This window comes from Balearica regulorum, chromosome 1 (assembly GCF_011004875.1).
Source record: "Balearica regulorum gibbericeps isolate bBalReg1 chromosome 1, bBalReg1.pri, whole genome shotgun sequence".
Taxonomy (NCBI): Eukaryota; Metazoa; Chordata; class Aves; order Gruiformes; family Gruidae; genus Balearica; species Balearica regulorum.
Genome location: NC_046184.1, coordinates 869,454 through 884,183, shown reverse-complemented (window position 1 = coordinate 884,183; position 14,730 = coordinate 869,454). Strand labels below are relative to the sequence as shown.

At 43.6% G+C, this 14,730-nt stretch overlaps 1 protein-coding gene across 2 annotated transcripts in view; it reads left to right on the top strand.

Moving 5' to 3' along the window:
* PPP6R2 (protein phosphatase 6 regulatory subunit 2) overlaps positions 1–14,730 on the top strand; it is a 118,476-nt gene that overhangs the window by 25,092 nt on the left and 78,654 nt on the right. Inside the window, exons 2-3 of one of the 2 annotated variants that reach the window (XM_075746686.1) lie at positions 4,645–4,777; positions 10,921–10,995. The gene's annotated coding sequence lies outside the window, so the exon portion shown is untranslated. The remainder of the gene's footprint in view (positions 1–4,644; positions 4,778–10,920; positions 10,996–14,730) is intronic. The other variant, XM_075746592.1, reaches the window with a different exon arrangement.

The window sequence follows — 14,730 nt, the reverse complement described above, 5'->3', positions numbered from 1 at the left end:
GGTGCAATGCCCATCCTTGTGGTATGGTGCCCGTGCTGTCTCAGGGTTTCCAGTATTGTATACGTTACCTTGACACCAGCTACCCAAAGTAATAGAAGGGTACATGCGATAGGTTGTGCAAATCCTTCAGCAAGTCTTTTTTTAGGTGGAATTTTCCTGAAGAGGGCTCAGGAGATTGTTGAGAAACTGGGATATTTTTAATATTTTTTTCTTGACTTGCTAAAGGATAAATGCTCTTTCAGAGGCATTGTAGAGGTTTATATAGTGGATTTTAGACTGTTGTTACCAAGCTTTTCTTAGTTTTCTGAGTGGATTCGATAAAAAGACTGTGGAATATCTCTCCAAACCCTGCTGTCGGAAGGACTGCAAGAAGCAGTGGTAGGGAGGTCAGACTCTGCTTGCAGCCTGTTTGAAGAGAAATGTCCGGAAAAGCTGCAGCACACTTCACTTTCATAGTGACTTGGAACTAAACTATATACAAACTGGACTTTCACTCTTGATTGATGTTTTAATTTACATCTTTGAGTTAATCTGTTTGGAAGCATGTCTTGCTATATGAAAGACGCATAGCTATTTTTAGTTATTTTGGATATTTGGAAACAAGTGCTGCCTAATGAAAGGGGCTGTAAATCAGCACTCTCTTGAATTCCTTTAGATTTTGCTCACACTAAACTTTGGGCAAGTTACTCAGGCATTTTGCCAACGTTCTTTCATAAAGTGAAAGTGGTTCAATTTTTTTCTGCCTTGTTGGTTCTAATGACTGTTTGAAAGGTTTGGCTGGTGGGTGGCTACTTTGAAGCTGGAAATCATTAAGTAATGCTGAACAGTAGATTTATCAGCCTCTTGTTCTCTATGTAATAGTTTCACCAGTTGCTTGCGTAACTAAGAGCATTCCATTTTTCCAGGGATACATGATTACAAGACGGGTAATGATGACAGAGTAATGACACCCCAAATCCCACCATGAACCCCTCTCCCTAATCAGGTACTTAATGACAGCCGCTTGTGCTCTACATCGTGTTTATGTTTATTCTGTCAGAGCGTTTCCATCTGTGTTTTTGAGCCTTCCAAAGCTTTGTTATCATTTAACCCAGAGATCTGTCGAATTTTTTGGCATGGCAGTGAATTCTGTTGATTGTCATTCAAAATAATCGGTTTCCTATCGATTGTTTTCAGGCGTGTTGCCTTAGAGTAAGTACAGTGAACTTACCTGGGATGTGTATGCTGGAGGCCTGAAGAACAGGGACAAGTCTAGCACAGCAGCATCTACAAGCGTTAGATTTCCAAAGCATCAGAAGTGTGCTGTTGGAATAAGGAAGGTAGGCAGCTTGAATTTAACTGCATTCAAGGCTGTATCTCCCCCAGTTGAAAAGCTGTATTGTGGTGTTGGATTCCAGTGGCACTAAGGCGAGTTCTGGTGTTTCTGGGAAGTGAGGTGGCTTTCCCAAAGACACGAGAGCTCCTGTGACACCAGTAAGCCTCAGGGTGGTTCTGCTTTTCTGAAGCCTCGTGCTTAACTATTTCATTGTGGAACCTGGAGATGCTTCTCTCTCCATACAGATGCTTTTAAAAAGAATTTGCTGATAGCTGTCCATTCACCTTGTTATACTGTGTCTGCGCTGTAGGGAACCACAGCATACTCTGTTTGGAGTATATTTTAAAATTCCTAGCCTGAGTTAAGTTACATTTCCTCCAAAGTCTGTGAGTACGGATAGTGTGTTTGATCTACTGGGTTTATTCTCTCTTCCCTGTTTCAGGAAATCACTGCAGATACTAGTCGTTATTTTGAGGTGAATGATTTCTCCTGTTAGAAATGAGATGCTTTGGTTTTGATGACATAGAAACCTGTGTGTAGTTCGACTTCAAAACTGAACTTCTATATGAGTATACTATGCAGAATTTTTGAACGTGTCTGTATGTCGCTGGTTAACATGCGGTGCGTTTAGCGAAAGATTTAAAATCACTAGGAGGGAAGGTAGAAAATATAAACTCTTATTTACTTTAACTACTTCATTGCGTGTTGTTTCAAAACGGTTGTCAGATAAAATAAGGTACATGTCTCAGAAGAGAGTAAGGCTGAAATCTCAGCAGTATGTGTTCAGAATGGGGGAAAGTACTTAACCACAACATCCAAGTCTGTGTTTCAACTGTGCTGAAATCAGCAGATCCAGTTGTCCTACCACTCTCATCGGGAAATTCATTCAGTAACTATTTCACTTAAAAAAATAATTGAAGATACTGAAGAAAAATTGAGATGAATATGGCATGAAGACTAACGATGACATTTCTAACTGAGGCTGATGTCAGTCACTGGAAATGTTACAGATTAAATTCTTACTCTTTTTCAAGTTAGGAAGACAGTGTCCCGTAGGCTTGTTCCCATCGTTTGTAGTGCGGGAAGGGCGTTAAGCAAGGCGTGACCTGGTCCCATCCTTAAGATGCACCACTGTGAACGCACTGTCACTAGGAACCAGGTGGGCGCTCGTTCCTGTTTGCCACGGGTCTCACTGTACGGACTCGGCGTTAGTGGCTGAGGGAGCGCGGGGCTCTGCACGTGGAGTCACTCTTAGCTCTTCTGCCGACCGCCTTCACGTGGGTGACGTAAACTTGAGCCTGGATCTTGGGCTCAGCTGGCCTGACAGGACTGCTCATGTGCTGCACTTAGGCACAAGCCTAACAGAACCAAACTGAAGTAATATTACGTGTCTTGTGGAGCCGCGGAATGAAGCATGGTTATCTTGACCACAAGAACAACAAACAAGTGTGAGAATAGCGCAGATGTTTTGAATTTCCACAATAAAGTGGCTTCTAAGTAAAAATTACACTCTGCCAAACTTAGTCATTATTAAGAGCTGCTCTTCTCACCCTTTGCTTTTAAGTAGAAATACAGCAAATATATCCACAACTACAAATTAATTTCCAAAACATAGTTTGACTCTTTAAGGGGAGATGTAGAATCAAAAAGCGCAGCTTTTTCTGAAGCTCTGTCAGAGTATTCTTCCTGTACTCTGACTACATCCGAGGTGAATGGCGATTTCTCTGGAAAACAATTCAATCTGTTTTCACAGCAGCACTTTAATTGTTGGGCCTCAGGTTATGATTTTAAATCTATGCTGCACTGTTTTATGTTCAATTGATCATTTATAATGTTTAAAAGACTTTGTATGACAAATGCTGAGAGAAAGGAAGACATCAAATTTACAGACCTTAAATACGCACAGTAAAATCATGAACACTCTCCACTCAAATTGATCACTTCAGGTTTGGGTGAATACCTCCAATTAAATAATTACTGATAAAAAGATGAGAAAATATATTATTCTTTCTGCTGGTGCTCTCTGTTACACTGTCATGCCTTCTCTGGATTCTAACATTGAGGTTTGCAAGGCCATCTTAGATATGCAGAGTATTTGCCTTTATACTGTGAGTGTGCTCTTTTTATCGGGATAGTGTGGGAACATTCTAGGATTCTGTGAATGATAATAGCCTGGGTTGGAAGGGACCTCCCAGCCCATCCAGTGCCACCCCTGCCATGGGCAGGGACACCCTCCACTAGCCCAGGTTGCCCAAAGCCCCATCCAGCCTGGCCTTGAACACTGCCAGGGAGCCAGGGGCAGCCACAGCTTCTCTGGGCACCCTGTGCCAGGGCCTCAGCACCCTCACAGGGAAGGATTTCTGCCTCCCATCCCATCTCCATCTGCCCTCCTGCAGCTTCAGGCCATTCCCCTTGGCCTGTCCCTCCCTGCCCTTGTCACCAGCCCCTCTCCAGCTTTCCTGGAGCCCCTGCAGGGACTGGAAGGGGCTCTAAGGTCTCCCTGGAGCCTTCTCTTCTCCAGGCTGAACCAGCCCAACTCTCTCAGCCTGTCTCCACAGCAGAGGTGCTCCAGCCCTTGGATCATCTTTGTGGCCTCCTCTGGACTCTCTCCAACAGCTCCATGTCCTTCTTGTCCTGGGGACCCCAGAGCTGGACGCAGTACTGCGGGGGGGGCTGATTGCTGTTATTTTCTGTTTGGTTGTAACCCCACAATACAAAAGGAATACCTGGATTCAGAGAGGTTTGCTTACACTCCAGCTCTGTCAGTTGTGGGGGGAGCTCAGCAGCCTAAGCCAAGCTTTATTCTCTTGCCTGCTTCCCATCTGTGAATCACCTTCGGACAGCACGGAGAACTGTGTTCTGGGCACGAGTCCCTCACTGCCTCCTGAAGGTGATGGGGGCCCCAGACCGAATGTGAAATATGTGTATTGTTGCTGCCGTTATTCTTGGAACAAGTGAAAATGACCGTTCGGTTTCCTTGACAACCTATAACTTTCTTTTGAAGTGATGTCAAGAAAACAAACGTGTTCTTGAATGAGGTACAAGGCTCGCAGCTGAGCCCAGGGCCAAGGTGGGGAAGGGGCTGTTAACCCCTGCCTACTCACAGCTTGGCGTGAAGGCACCTGTTTGCCCCCTGCTACAGAGGGGGGTCACTGACAGGAGTACGTCCAACATGGCTTCACAAAGCGTGTTAGTCGCCTACGGTCTTGCTCAAATTATTCTTTGGGCTGAAAGGTTGCGTGGAAGTTTGTTTAGGAGGGCAAAAAAACAATCAATCTTTGGCCCTCAATTACCTTTGGTTAATAATAACTTTCTAAAATATTTTCCAGGATAGGAAGCTTGAGAGAGATTTCACACTGGATGAAAATAATTTTCTGAAGCTGGGTATATTCCAGGAACTGTAACCCAAATGTTTCTCTGTCCGCGGAGAAGATTTCACATTTGAAATAACCTCTACTGAAGGTATGCACATCTATCTACTTTTCCTTTTTAAGCTCAGTCACGACAATGTGCTTTATCATGCTATATTATGTGTTCTGGTGGTTGCTAGTGAGATTGTTCTTGGTATTTAATACCTGGAGTCATTTGAGAGGGAGCTGTAGTGTCACTGGGGTGGTCCTGCCGGTGAGATTCAGAGCTGGTTACCTACAGCCGAGAAGCTCAGTTCTGCCGTTGTTGAGTCTGCAGTCCAGTCATGGTATGTTGTTCAGGTTGCTCCCTAAAACCGGGTTTAACTGGTAAGTGCTTCTCAAAATGTGAGCTCTAATTTAATGTACATAATTGTTGGGAAGAAGATGGAACTTCTTTTTGCTTTCTGGTGGCTGGCTGTGCTTCTGGGAACTGCTTGTGGCTGTTCCAAGAAGTAGCAATATGGAAATGACACAGTGTGTTTTCTCATTGGGGTAGTGAAAGTGAATAGGCCATGATTACTCACAGGTTTTCATAAGGTGAGAAACTGGAAGCATCCAATAAAGTTCTCAAGCAGGCAGTTTTAAGCAAACAAGAGGAACTGCCCTTTCATGCAGCACATAATTACATTGGGGATCCACTGCCGCAGGATTATTTGGGGATGGACCTGCTGCCTGTGGGAGCACCGCAATCCTTCCCGGTCTGACAGTGGAGCTGGCTGACTTGGTCATTTTCCTATCGGCAGTTCAGTTAGGAAAAGCTTTCTTAATGCTACAAAAGGAAGAGATTTTACATAAAGCAAAGTTTTCCAGGGGAAATAGGTTATGAATTAAAGGCATTCTTGAAAATCCTGAGTTTTGTTGCAGAAAAGTGCAGGTTTTAGGTGAGCTACTGCTGATGGAGCTGGTTATGTTTATGTAGCATGTCAGACCTGATGGCTTGAAAGTGGTGAAAATTGAGGGTGGATTCAGACTAGATGTAAGGAAGAACTTTTTTTACGCCGAGGGCAGTGAGGCACTGGCACAGGTTGCTCAGAGAGGTGGTGGACGCCCCCTCCCTGGAAACATTCAGGGTCGGGCTGGACGGGGCTTTGAGCAACTGATGTAGTTGGAAATGTCCCTGCCCATGGCAGGGGGTTGGACGAGATGGCTTTGAAAGGTCCCTGCCCATGGCAGGGGGTTGGACGAGATGGCCTTGAAAGGTCCCTGCAGCCCAAACCACTCTGTGACTCTGTGAGAATTATTCTGGAAGGCATCTAGGAACTGGAGCGTGTAGGTGGTACCCAGGCATTCATAGTCATCTCTGCCAGTGAGAGAGATACAGAAATAAAAAATAGTAGGCAAGAGTAACAGTGTAGCCCAGCCTGGGAAATGACAGTCGCCCTTGAGGTCCACTAGCTCAGGACCCTCTGATACCTGCTCCTGCTAACGATGTACCTGGATAAAGTTTGGAATGGTACAAACGGAGGGCAGGCACCCCCGCTGTCTGACAGTCACCCAGGTCAGTGATTTTTCTGACACAGCAGTGTCTGTGGAACAGTTGAGGGTCCTTTAGAAACCTGGTCTTTATGAACTACTGTAACCAGGTGAGTTTTTGAGCTCAGTCAAGCTTCTGGACTCCATAACCATCCATGGCAGTAAGTTCCACAGGGTTTCTTCTTCCCATGCAGAGCACAGTTAGTGTTTCTTTCTGCCTGGTTTTGAGTTGGCTGCTTGATAACTTTGTGAGGTGTCCCTGTTGTTGGGTGTATAGGAAGCTCTAAGTAACTGTTTATTCACCTGCTTAATACCATTCATGCCTTTCTCTGTATCTGTTGTTTTCCTGAGCCATGGTCATGTATCAAGTCAAGTTTAATGCGTCTTCCATTAGGAGCTGTGCTGCGTCTCGTTCTGCTCAGTCTCTTTTAAGAGAAGCTGATCAGACCAGCTGTACTAGTTCCAACTCTGCTGTCTCTTCTGAGGGAAGCTAACCAGACCAGCACTCAAGATGCAAACACACGATAGTCAGATGATGTCATGCCTTCTGTTTACTTGCTTATTCTTTCTTGTAATAACTTCTGACATTCCTTTTACCTCTTTGGCTTCTGCTCTATATTGAGCTCCGTGAACAGTGGCTCCAACATCATTTCCAAATGGCTGCAACAAACAGGATCTGTTCTATTTGTATGTTAAAATGTCACGTTTCTTCAAAAGGATTGCCATGCATCGCAGAGGAGGGCTGCTTGTTTGCGTTGTCCTGACTGTGGCACTAGGGTCAGGCGAAGCCCTCCGGAAGGAGAGGAGGTGGCTCCTTCCTGGGACCATCTGCGCATAGTTGGGGGAAGGGGTGCCCAGACTGCGGGATAGGGAGGCAGAAGAATGTAAGTGTGCGAAAGTTCGGCAGGAAAGAATCTTGCGGCCCAGGAGAACGTGGGATACATCTTGGATGAGCGAGGGGCAGATGGACAGCCTGGCTGCAGAACTGGTGGAGAATGACAGACTTCCTTAGGATCCAGTGAACACTGCAGACCTTGACTGGTCCCAGAAAGCTCCTGGGTTAGACGGACCCAAGCCCAGAGGAAGGGATTTGCCAGTCAGGACACAACTGACAGGGACAAGTTGCTTATCCCCTGCTCGTCCTCTTGTCAAAAAGACAGACTCACCTGAAGTGACGCAGTGGCTGCTCAAATCCCTGTTGGTGATGTTTAGAAACCTGCAAGTATTTATTTTCGTAGTGTGCCCGCAATAAAGATTTGGGTGCTTCCGTTGGAAAGTACGGGATGGCCGCAGGCCCCTGCTCAGAGTAACGTTAGCTAGCGTGGCAGTCGTGGTTCGGCATGGGTTTTCTCCTGTGATTAGGACTTTGCTTTTGTCAGCACTGAGTTAAATCTGCCATTTCATTGTCTGGCTGCTGCTTTGCATGAAATCATTCCGCAGCGGTTTCTGACAGCTTTGGTAGGTTTAAGCTAAGTAATTTTTCTGTCGCTAGTAAACGTTACTACCTTGCTATTCATCTTTCTTCTGAGATCACTTACAAATGCATTGAGCAACACTGTTTCTTTTGGGATCCTACTTGCTGCATTTTTCTAGTTTTTTTCCTTTGCTTTTGATTTCTTTCTTATGTTTTACTCAGCTGCTGACTCACAAAGGAAGGTGAGCTTTTCTTTCAAGCTGTTTGGAGAAGCCTGTGCAAAATACTTCTGTGGGATTCAGATGAACTATCGATCAATCGATCATACTGTCCTTGTCCATCTGTATGTTTTCGTTGTGGGGTTTTTAAATTGTGTAACTGCTTGCGTAAAAAGCTAGGTTTAGGCTTCAAGTTCACCGGGTTAAATAAAGTGATACTTTATTCCCTGCAATTAGTTGTTTGGTAGCTGCGGTTTAAAGGCATAGAACTCTTGGGTGAATGCCATCTAGTCCTGGTGATCTGTGACCTGATTTTCTTTTCTTTTGCTCTGTGTAGTAAAGCTTAAAAGTATTTATGTTTATAGAAGAAATAAAAGAAAATTTGTATTAAAACTTAGCAAAACCGTTAATCATGAAATAACCTCAAAATCTGTATCAGGAATCCATACCTGTCAAGACTAACAAGACAGACTCGATTAAATGGCACCTAGGAAGACTCCATGAGCTGGGACATAGCTACTGAAGTTAGGTTTGTCCTTTGTGTTTTGTAACAGAAAGGATGTTACGGGAACATCAGAAGTATTCAAAAATACTTTTTGTTTGGAAACAAGTTGGGTAATGTACTTCTCTCAGCATTTCCATGCGTTTCCACTTAGTAACTAAGTGGAAAATGTTAAATGTTTTATTTTATCAGGAATGAGCTTAAATGGGCTTAAAGAAAAAAATCAGTAACTCTTGGAAATTTCCTCCCAGTTTCCAGAGGAGTGGCCCATGGTGATTGCTGGCCCTCTGTCTTCAGTTTTACTGGTCTCGCAGTATTGAGAGCATTCTAAAAGGCTGGGAAATGTCGTGGGGTTTTGTGCATATGCCTGTATTCAGTAAGGCTTGGGGTAGCCTATGGGATCCATGGAACTTCCTACAGTAATAATCCTGGGCAAAATTACGCAAATACAGAATTCAGGTAATAGAATAAGACAAAAATTCACTCAAAGTTTTAGGGGAAGCAGGAGATGCAGTGTGTATTTTTCTTTTTATGGCAGCCAAAGAAACATTGCAAGGCACCGTAAGTGTTGCAGTATGTAGAAGTACTAGTCTTTCAGTCAGTGCATTTTTAATCACCCATTATTTTTGCAGACTCCTCCTGATGTTTTCTAGCAAAGGTAGAGGCCTGTGTACCAAACTTAATGGAACTTGGGTGAAGGCTCTAAAAGATCCCTGCCGCTCCCCAGTCGTTAACTAAAATAAACCCCAGGGCACAAGTGGGAATCACTGATGAGCAGAGGGATGAGAGGAGGTGAGACGAGAGAGGTGAAACGGGCATTACTGGCCTCACAGAGGAGAAGGGAGACTTTGGGCATTCCACTTGTGTGAGGAGTAAGACAAAAAGTAGGGATTGCTTTGAAACGTGCATAGTAAGAGGAAATATTTGTATTTTTTTTTAAATTTCTCTTTTTAAACCTCTACCCCAGAATCTTTGTGCAGCCAGGGATTCTTGATTGAAGCCTCTGCATACCTTCTCAATATTAAAACACTCCTGCAGTGTGGTGTTGGCAAATAGCAGGTGTTTGAATGACAGTTTAATTCTACACGTATCACGTTTAGAAATGTTCTCCATAAAGCAGTTAATCTTCAAAAATGGTAGCATATAGTTATGGAAAACTTGTTTCCTTAAATCATTATGGTTTTTCCTTTCGTTGGATACTCTAGTTCAGAAATAATGTGGGCAACCTTGAAGGGCTTTGAGATCTCTGCCTGAAAAAGCAAAAGGTATTTCTAGTTTGCTGGTGGTGCAGTTGACCGAGACTGAAGTGCTGAGATGGGGCAGACACCAGGGGAAATAAACTTTTTGTAGAAATGTGTGTGGCCCCCATCTGGATTAAAATCTGAATGTAGCCGTGCTTTAGTGCATGATACATGTTTAGAATACATACAGTTAATTAATTTTAATAATAAAAGGGAAAGGTGGTGATATTTAACTTGTTTAGAAAAATGTTGGAAATATTTCATCTCCCTGTTCCTGTACTGAATCACCGGACTGACAAACCCTGCCTCCTCAGAGTGGGGTGTGTGTTATTTCTTGCCCACAAAAGAGGAGGATGACTAAGGGACATGTTGCTGACCAGGAAGAGAGCAAACACTGCGGTGACAAAACTGCCCTTCCCTGGTTCACACCAGGGATCACTCTTATGCACTAGGTTTAGAGATGAGTTTACAAAAAGTCACAACAATTAACCCAGTAAATTTAAAAATAAAAACCAAGGAACACCTTTTGCCACCTCTGTTCAGTTTTTTCTCTTGTTCTCCATCTGATTAGTAGCCTATTTTTTTTTTTTACGGGTTTTTTTTTTTTTTCCTCTGTACTACCTAGAGCAAGGATGGTCCTTCCTGCGTGCCTGGAAAGCACCTGCCTGCCTTAAAAGCTGCTCATTATCATGAAGGAATCAAATCAGTCTTCTGCACAGGATGTTCTGAACCTGACATGTTTCTTGCTGTGAATTGTAATACAAAATTTGTACTTTTTTTTTTTAAATTCTATGATTTGTCAGAGCTTCCTGTTGGCGGCACTCTTCAGTGAAATGGCTTGGTCATAGATGCCATCGAGCACACCTAGCTTTCATCAAGTCTCATTTTTGCAACTCCAAGCAAGAACAGAAGAAAGCTGACAAACCAGGGGACTAAATTGTGAATTTATTCTGTTTTGACACCAAAGATGACTGTCCTGGGACAGCAGAGCACATAAATTGTAAGACTTTCTCCCTACTATGAATTTTACGGTCTGTAGTTTGCTCCTGCCCAGACCAGGTTGCTGGACCCTCCTCTCTTGCACCAGAGCTGTCTTTCGAGAGTTTTCTAGCACTCTGTGGTGTTACAGTAGTAAAGATGCAGAGGACAGGGAAAATGTTGTTTGTGCATAAAGATTGAGCATATTTCTAGATTATTTTGAGTGTAAATCAGAATAGGCTCTTAAGGAAGCTGTTCAGTAAACTTGTTGCCCAGATAAAATTACCTGCACCCGTGTATCAACTGTGCCGCTGTGGTTGAATTAACTCCTTGAGAATAAGCAACTGGAATCTTTTATTTTACATCTAGAAAACCTGAATCAAAAGCTAAGCGTGAACAACAGGATTCCTTGGTGTCATTTGGAGACAATTGGAAGTGGTAAAGGTCAGTACCAGTAATTGCTGCACAGCTGATTAAGGCGCTTGGGAAATTAAGGCCTCGGGTCATTACAGCAGTTGTAATGAGTACGTTTAACTTCCCCACCACCACCCAAGTATAAGAGCTAGAAACAGCTTTAAAAGAAAAACAGGAGGAGTTATCTTGAGCAGCAGGAATGTGACCCTTGACGCTAACATGTTTATCCTCATGTTCTCGTATTCTGATTTAGCTCTTTTTTACTTGTTGTTTAAGGGAGGAGAGTGGAACTTGAGAAGCAGTGTAAAGGGATTGTTTTGAATCTGTACAGGGCTGTAAGCAGCCTGGTGGTCTCTCAAATGAGCTCTGCCTCTGCTGCAAATAAAGCCAGGCCAGTGGTGGGGGATAACAGCTTGGTGAAGAAAGACCCAGTTATGGAAAGCCTATTTTAAGTGTCCACAGCTGTTAATCTCTGTAACGTCCTTGTGCAGCTCAGGACTTCCCCAGCTTTACAAAACTGGAAACTCAAGTTTGGGGAGAACCAGTGAACCATGGTAGGTGGCAGGAATGAGCTTTGTGTGGTGTGAGGTTAGGTGAAAGAATGACAACTACCTCGTTCAGTATGGTTAGTAAAATCAGAAAATGACATGGTCCGAAAAGCACTTATGTCTCTCTTTACTTCCTTGAGTTTATCCAAGGAACTTACCCATCATCTTTAAGAAAAAGGTACCACTTTTATCAAATGCTCCTTTTTGGTTGAACCCTTGGTTTTTAAGTTTTATAAAGATACTGAGTATTTCAGTGTAGAGATCAGATTAAAACAAAGACTGAGACTTAACTCCAGCATCTTATGTATAGAAAAAACTACATTACAGCTTTCCAATTTCATATTTCCTAAAAATCACCTTACAGAGCAGCTTCCTTTTAATTTATCTGCTGTACACAGCTTCAAGTTTTCAACTTCTCCTCCTCCTTAACTTGTACCATCCTCATGTACTTCTTAAACAATTGTGACTTAAAGCAATGATTTTTGTGTACGCAGTGTCATGGCTGTAGACAGACAAAATTGTGTGTGTACTGCACTCTGGCCTTGTGATCAGTGTTGTCTTTATACTTCAGCTTTGCTCCTCCTTCTGCTTTTAATAGAGGAGCAGTTTTTCCGAGTTGACTGGTGTTGCTTGAACAGTTTGTATTCCAATTCTGCGTCTGAGAGAGATGGTAAGGAGAAAGTGTGAGGCAGCTGTGGTTTATAACTCCACACGGATGGAAGGAGGAGTGATAGCCGGTGAATTCAAAACGGCAGGTTTAAAAAGTACTTTTCCAAAGAATTTGAAACTTTGGTATGGTTTAAGGTCACAGAGTGCTCTTGGATGCAAGCCCAAATGGGTTTGAAAAGATTATGTGTGTTTGGAGGATGTATTCACTGATAGTTATCAAATGTGGGATTTCAAGTGTGACTTAAGATTCTCTGAAACGATGAGAGAAGGTTGAGGGGGTTTGGCAGCAAAGGATCACTCTGGGCATGTTTTCCAGCGTCCAGGTCCTGTACTTCAGGGGGGCTGCTCTCGTTGAAGGCTGACGCAGCATATTGCTTCCTGTGGCGATGGGGCGTCTCAGTGCTGTTTCAGGCCTTCTTTGAGGCACTGCTTTGCTTTTTCTGAGGAGATCCAAGAAATTAAGGAGTCCTGACCAAAGAAGTTACTGTATTTCAAGAAAATCACAAAAGCCTCTTCATTTACAGAAGGGGAGATTGGCATCAGCCAGGAGCTGATGTTGGAAGCTGAGCCTTGGGCTCTGTTTGGCATCTTGCCTGCTGAGTTAATAAATGCTTCCCTTTCCTTCTCAGCCCTATGTTGAGGGTAGGAAAACAGAAACACATCCAGTGTGCCTGGCAACCTAAGCCTCCATTTCTGGAGTGAGTTGGTGCAAAGTAGTGATAGCTTGAAAGTAGAGTAAGCAGACACTTTGCAGAAGGATAGTTGGGCAACTCTGACAGTACTCGAAGGTGCTTCCAGCACCGGAGATGCATTCTTGAAGCAGTATCAAAGGTCAAATCAAAAGTCCACCTCAGACTTTTATACAGTGACAACCTGGGGTGAGGAATGGGTGTTCTTCATTTGACAAACTACTCCCTCTTGCTTAGCTTCAGAATAGAAAGCTCTTTCAAAATGAAAACTGCTGTACTGCTATTAGAGTCAGAATAGGCTATTTCAGCATTAGACCTAAGGAAATGCAGTTTGTTGAAATGTAGCAATTTGAAGGATTTTGTTCCAATTAAAGAGACTTACAAACCCCAATTCCTGAGTATGTCCTCATCCCTTTAGCACTCTGGGTTAGGCTGCTGCTTCTGACACTCCTGCGTTTGGACGTTACTTGTTGTTATAGCCCTGAAACTCCCAGCACGTTGGAGTCTCATTTTACTGTACTCTGATGCTTTTCTGGACATAGAATAAATAATTGCAAATACTGAGAAGGCTTAGGGAAGGGTGGTAGTACCTGTAGTGACCATAAATGAGTTGGTATATGTTTATATAGCAGACTTTTATAAACCTTCGAGAAATGTTTCTCCATGGTGCTTTCTGATGTGTCTTTAGTGTTCAGTCTGTATCTCCTGATGGTGGCAGAGGTTCAGTTCTGTTGACGATGAAAGAGTTACTCTGTTCCTGTCTGAACTTTTCGTTGTGCCGGGAAGGGGTATGGGAGGTTAGTGGTTATCAGGGAGAGAAGGCAGGAGAAATCATGCAACCGTATGGATACGCTGTATTGCTTTTCTGATCAGAAATGTCAATAACAGATCTTGTTAGAATCTGGTAGAGCTGTACCGCTGGCCTTCTCTTGAGTGGGGCCTAATCAAAGGTGAGTACATTTTGAGTCCTCTTAGCGGGCTTTTAATGTTTCTTAGTTGTTCTGTGTCTGGATAACTGAAACTGGCCATGAGATGATACCGCATCAGTAAGGCAAAAGGCCAAGAGTCAAAGTTGTGGCAAAAGTGTGTTTTCTTTGGAGCAGAGAGACATTCATCAGCCTTTCTACAGATGTGCATATTTAGCACCCAGCTAAATTGGCCTTTCAGTTCTTTGAGCACCATAATGCACTAAAAGGTACTGCAGAGACTTGGGAAAAAAGCTCAAATTCCTGCTGGTGGAGAGAAGGCTAGTTGTTCCCTCCTCTTTGCTACCGGACAGATACAGGTGGCTTGGATGTGGTAGCTTGTTGGATGTTGAACATGGTGCTGATATTCTTCTTGTTGGTAGGTTTTTGGGGATACCAAAATAGTAGGGCCATTGAGGCCCTACTTTTCTGAGGACTGGAACCTCTCCAACAAGAACGAAGAGACAAATGCAGAAAGCAGTTCACACTTAAAGGGTATAAAGACCAAGCTGAGCTCTGTAAGAAGATTCGGCAATTCTGCAAGAGGAAATAGCGCAGACCACAAAATTATTCAGCATAGATAGGATGTTCTTCTCCTGCTCTGGTCAGCAAGTAGTGCCGCAGCCGTTGGAAGAGGCACCGGCTCTGGAGAGGGCCCCTTCTGCTTTTGTCCTCCTTCAGTTACAGCTGCGCACCATCAGCTTTGCTAGTGACCGAGTTGTTTGTGGTGAAGAGAGTATATACTTCACTTCCTAACCTTTTCTTATGGACTTCCCTACACGGGTCTGTTCAGTGCTACCTTTTCCAAACCCAGCTTTTGCAGTAGGGAGTAAATGTGGTGTTCAGCTTCAGAGCGCCCTCCTGTCCGTGCTGGGTGGAAAGGCCCAAGAGAGC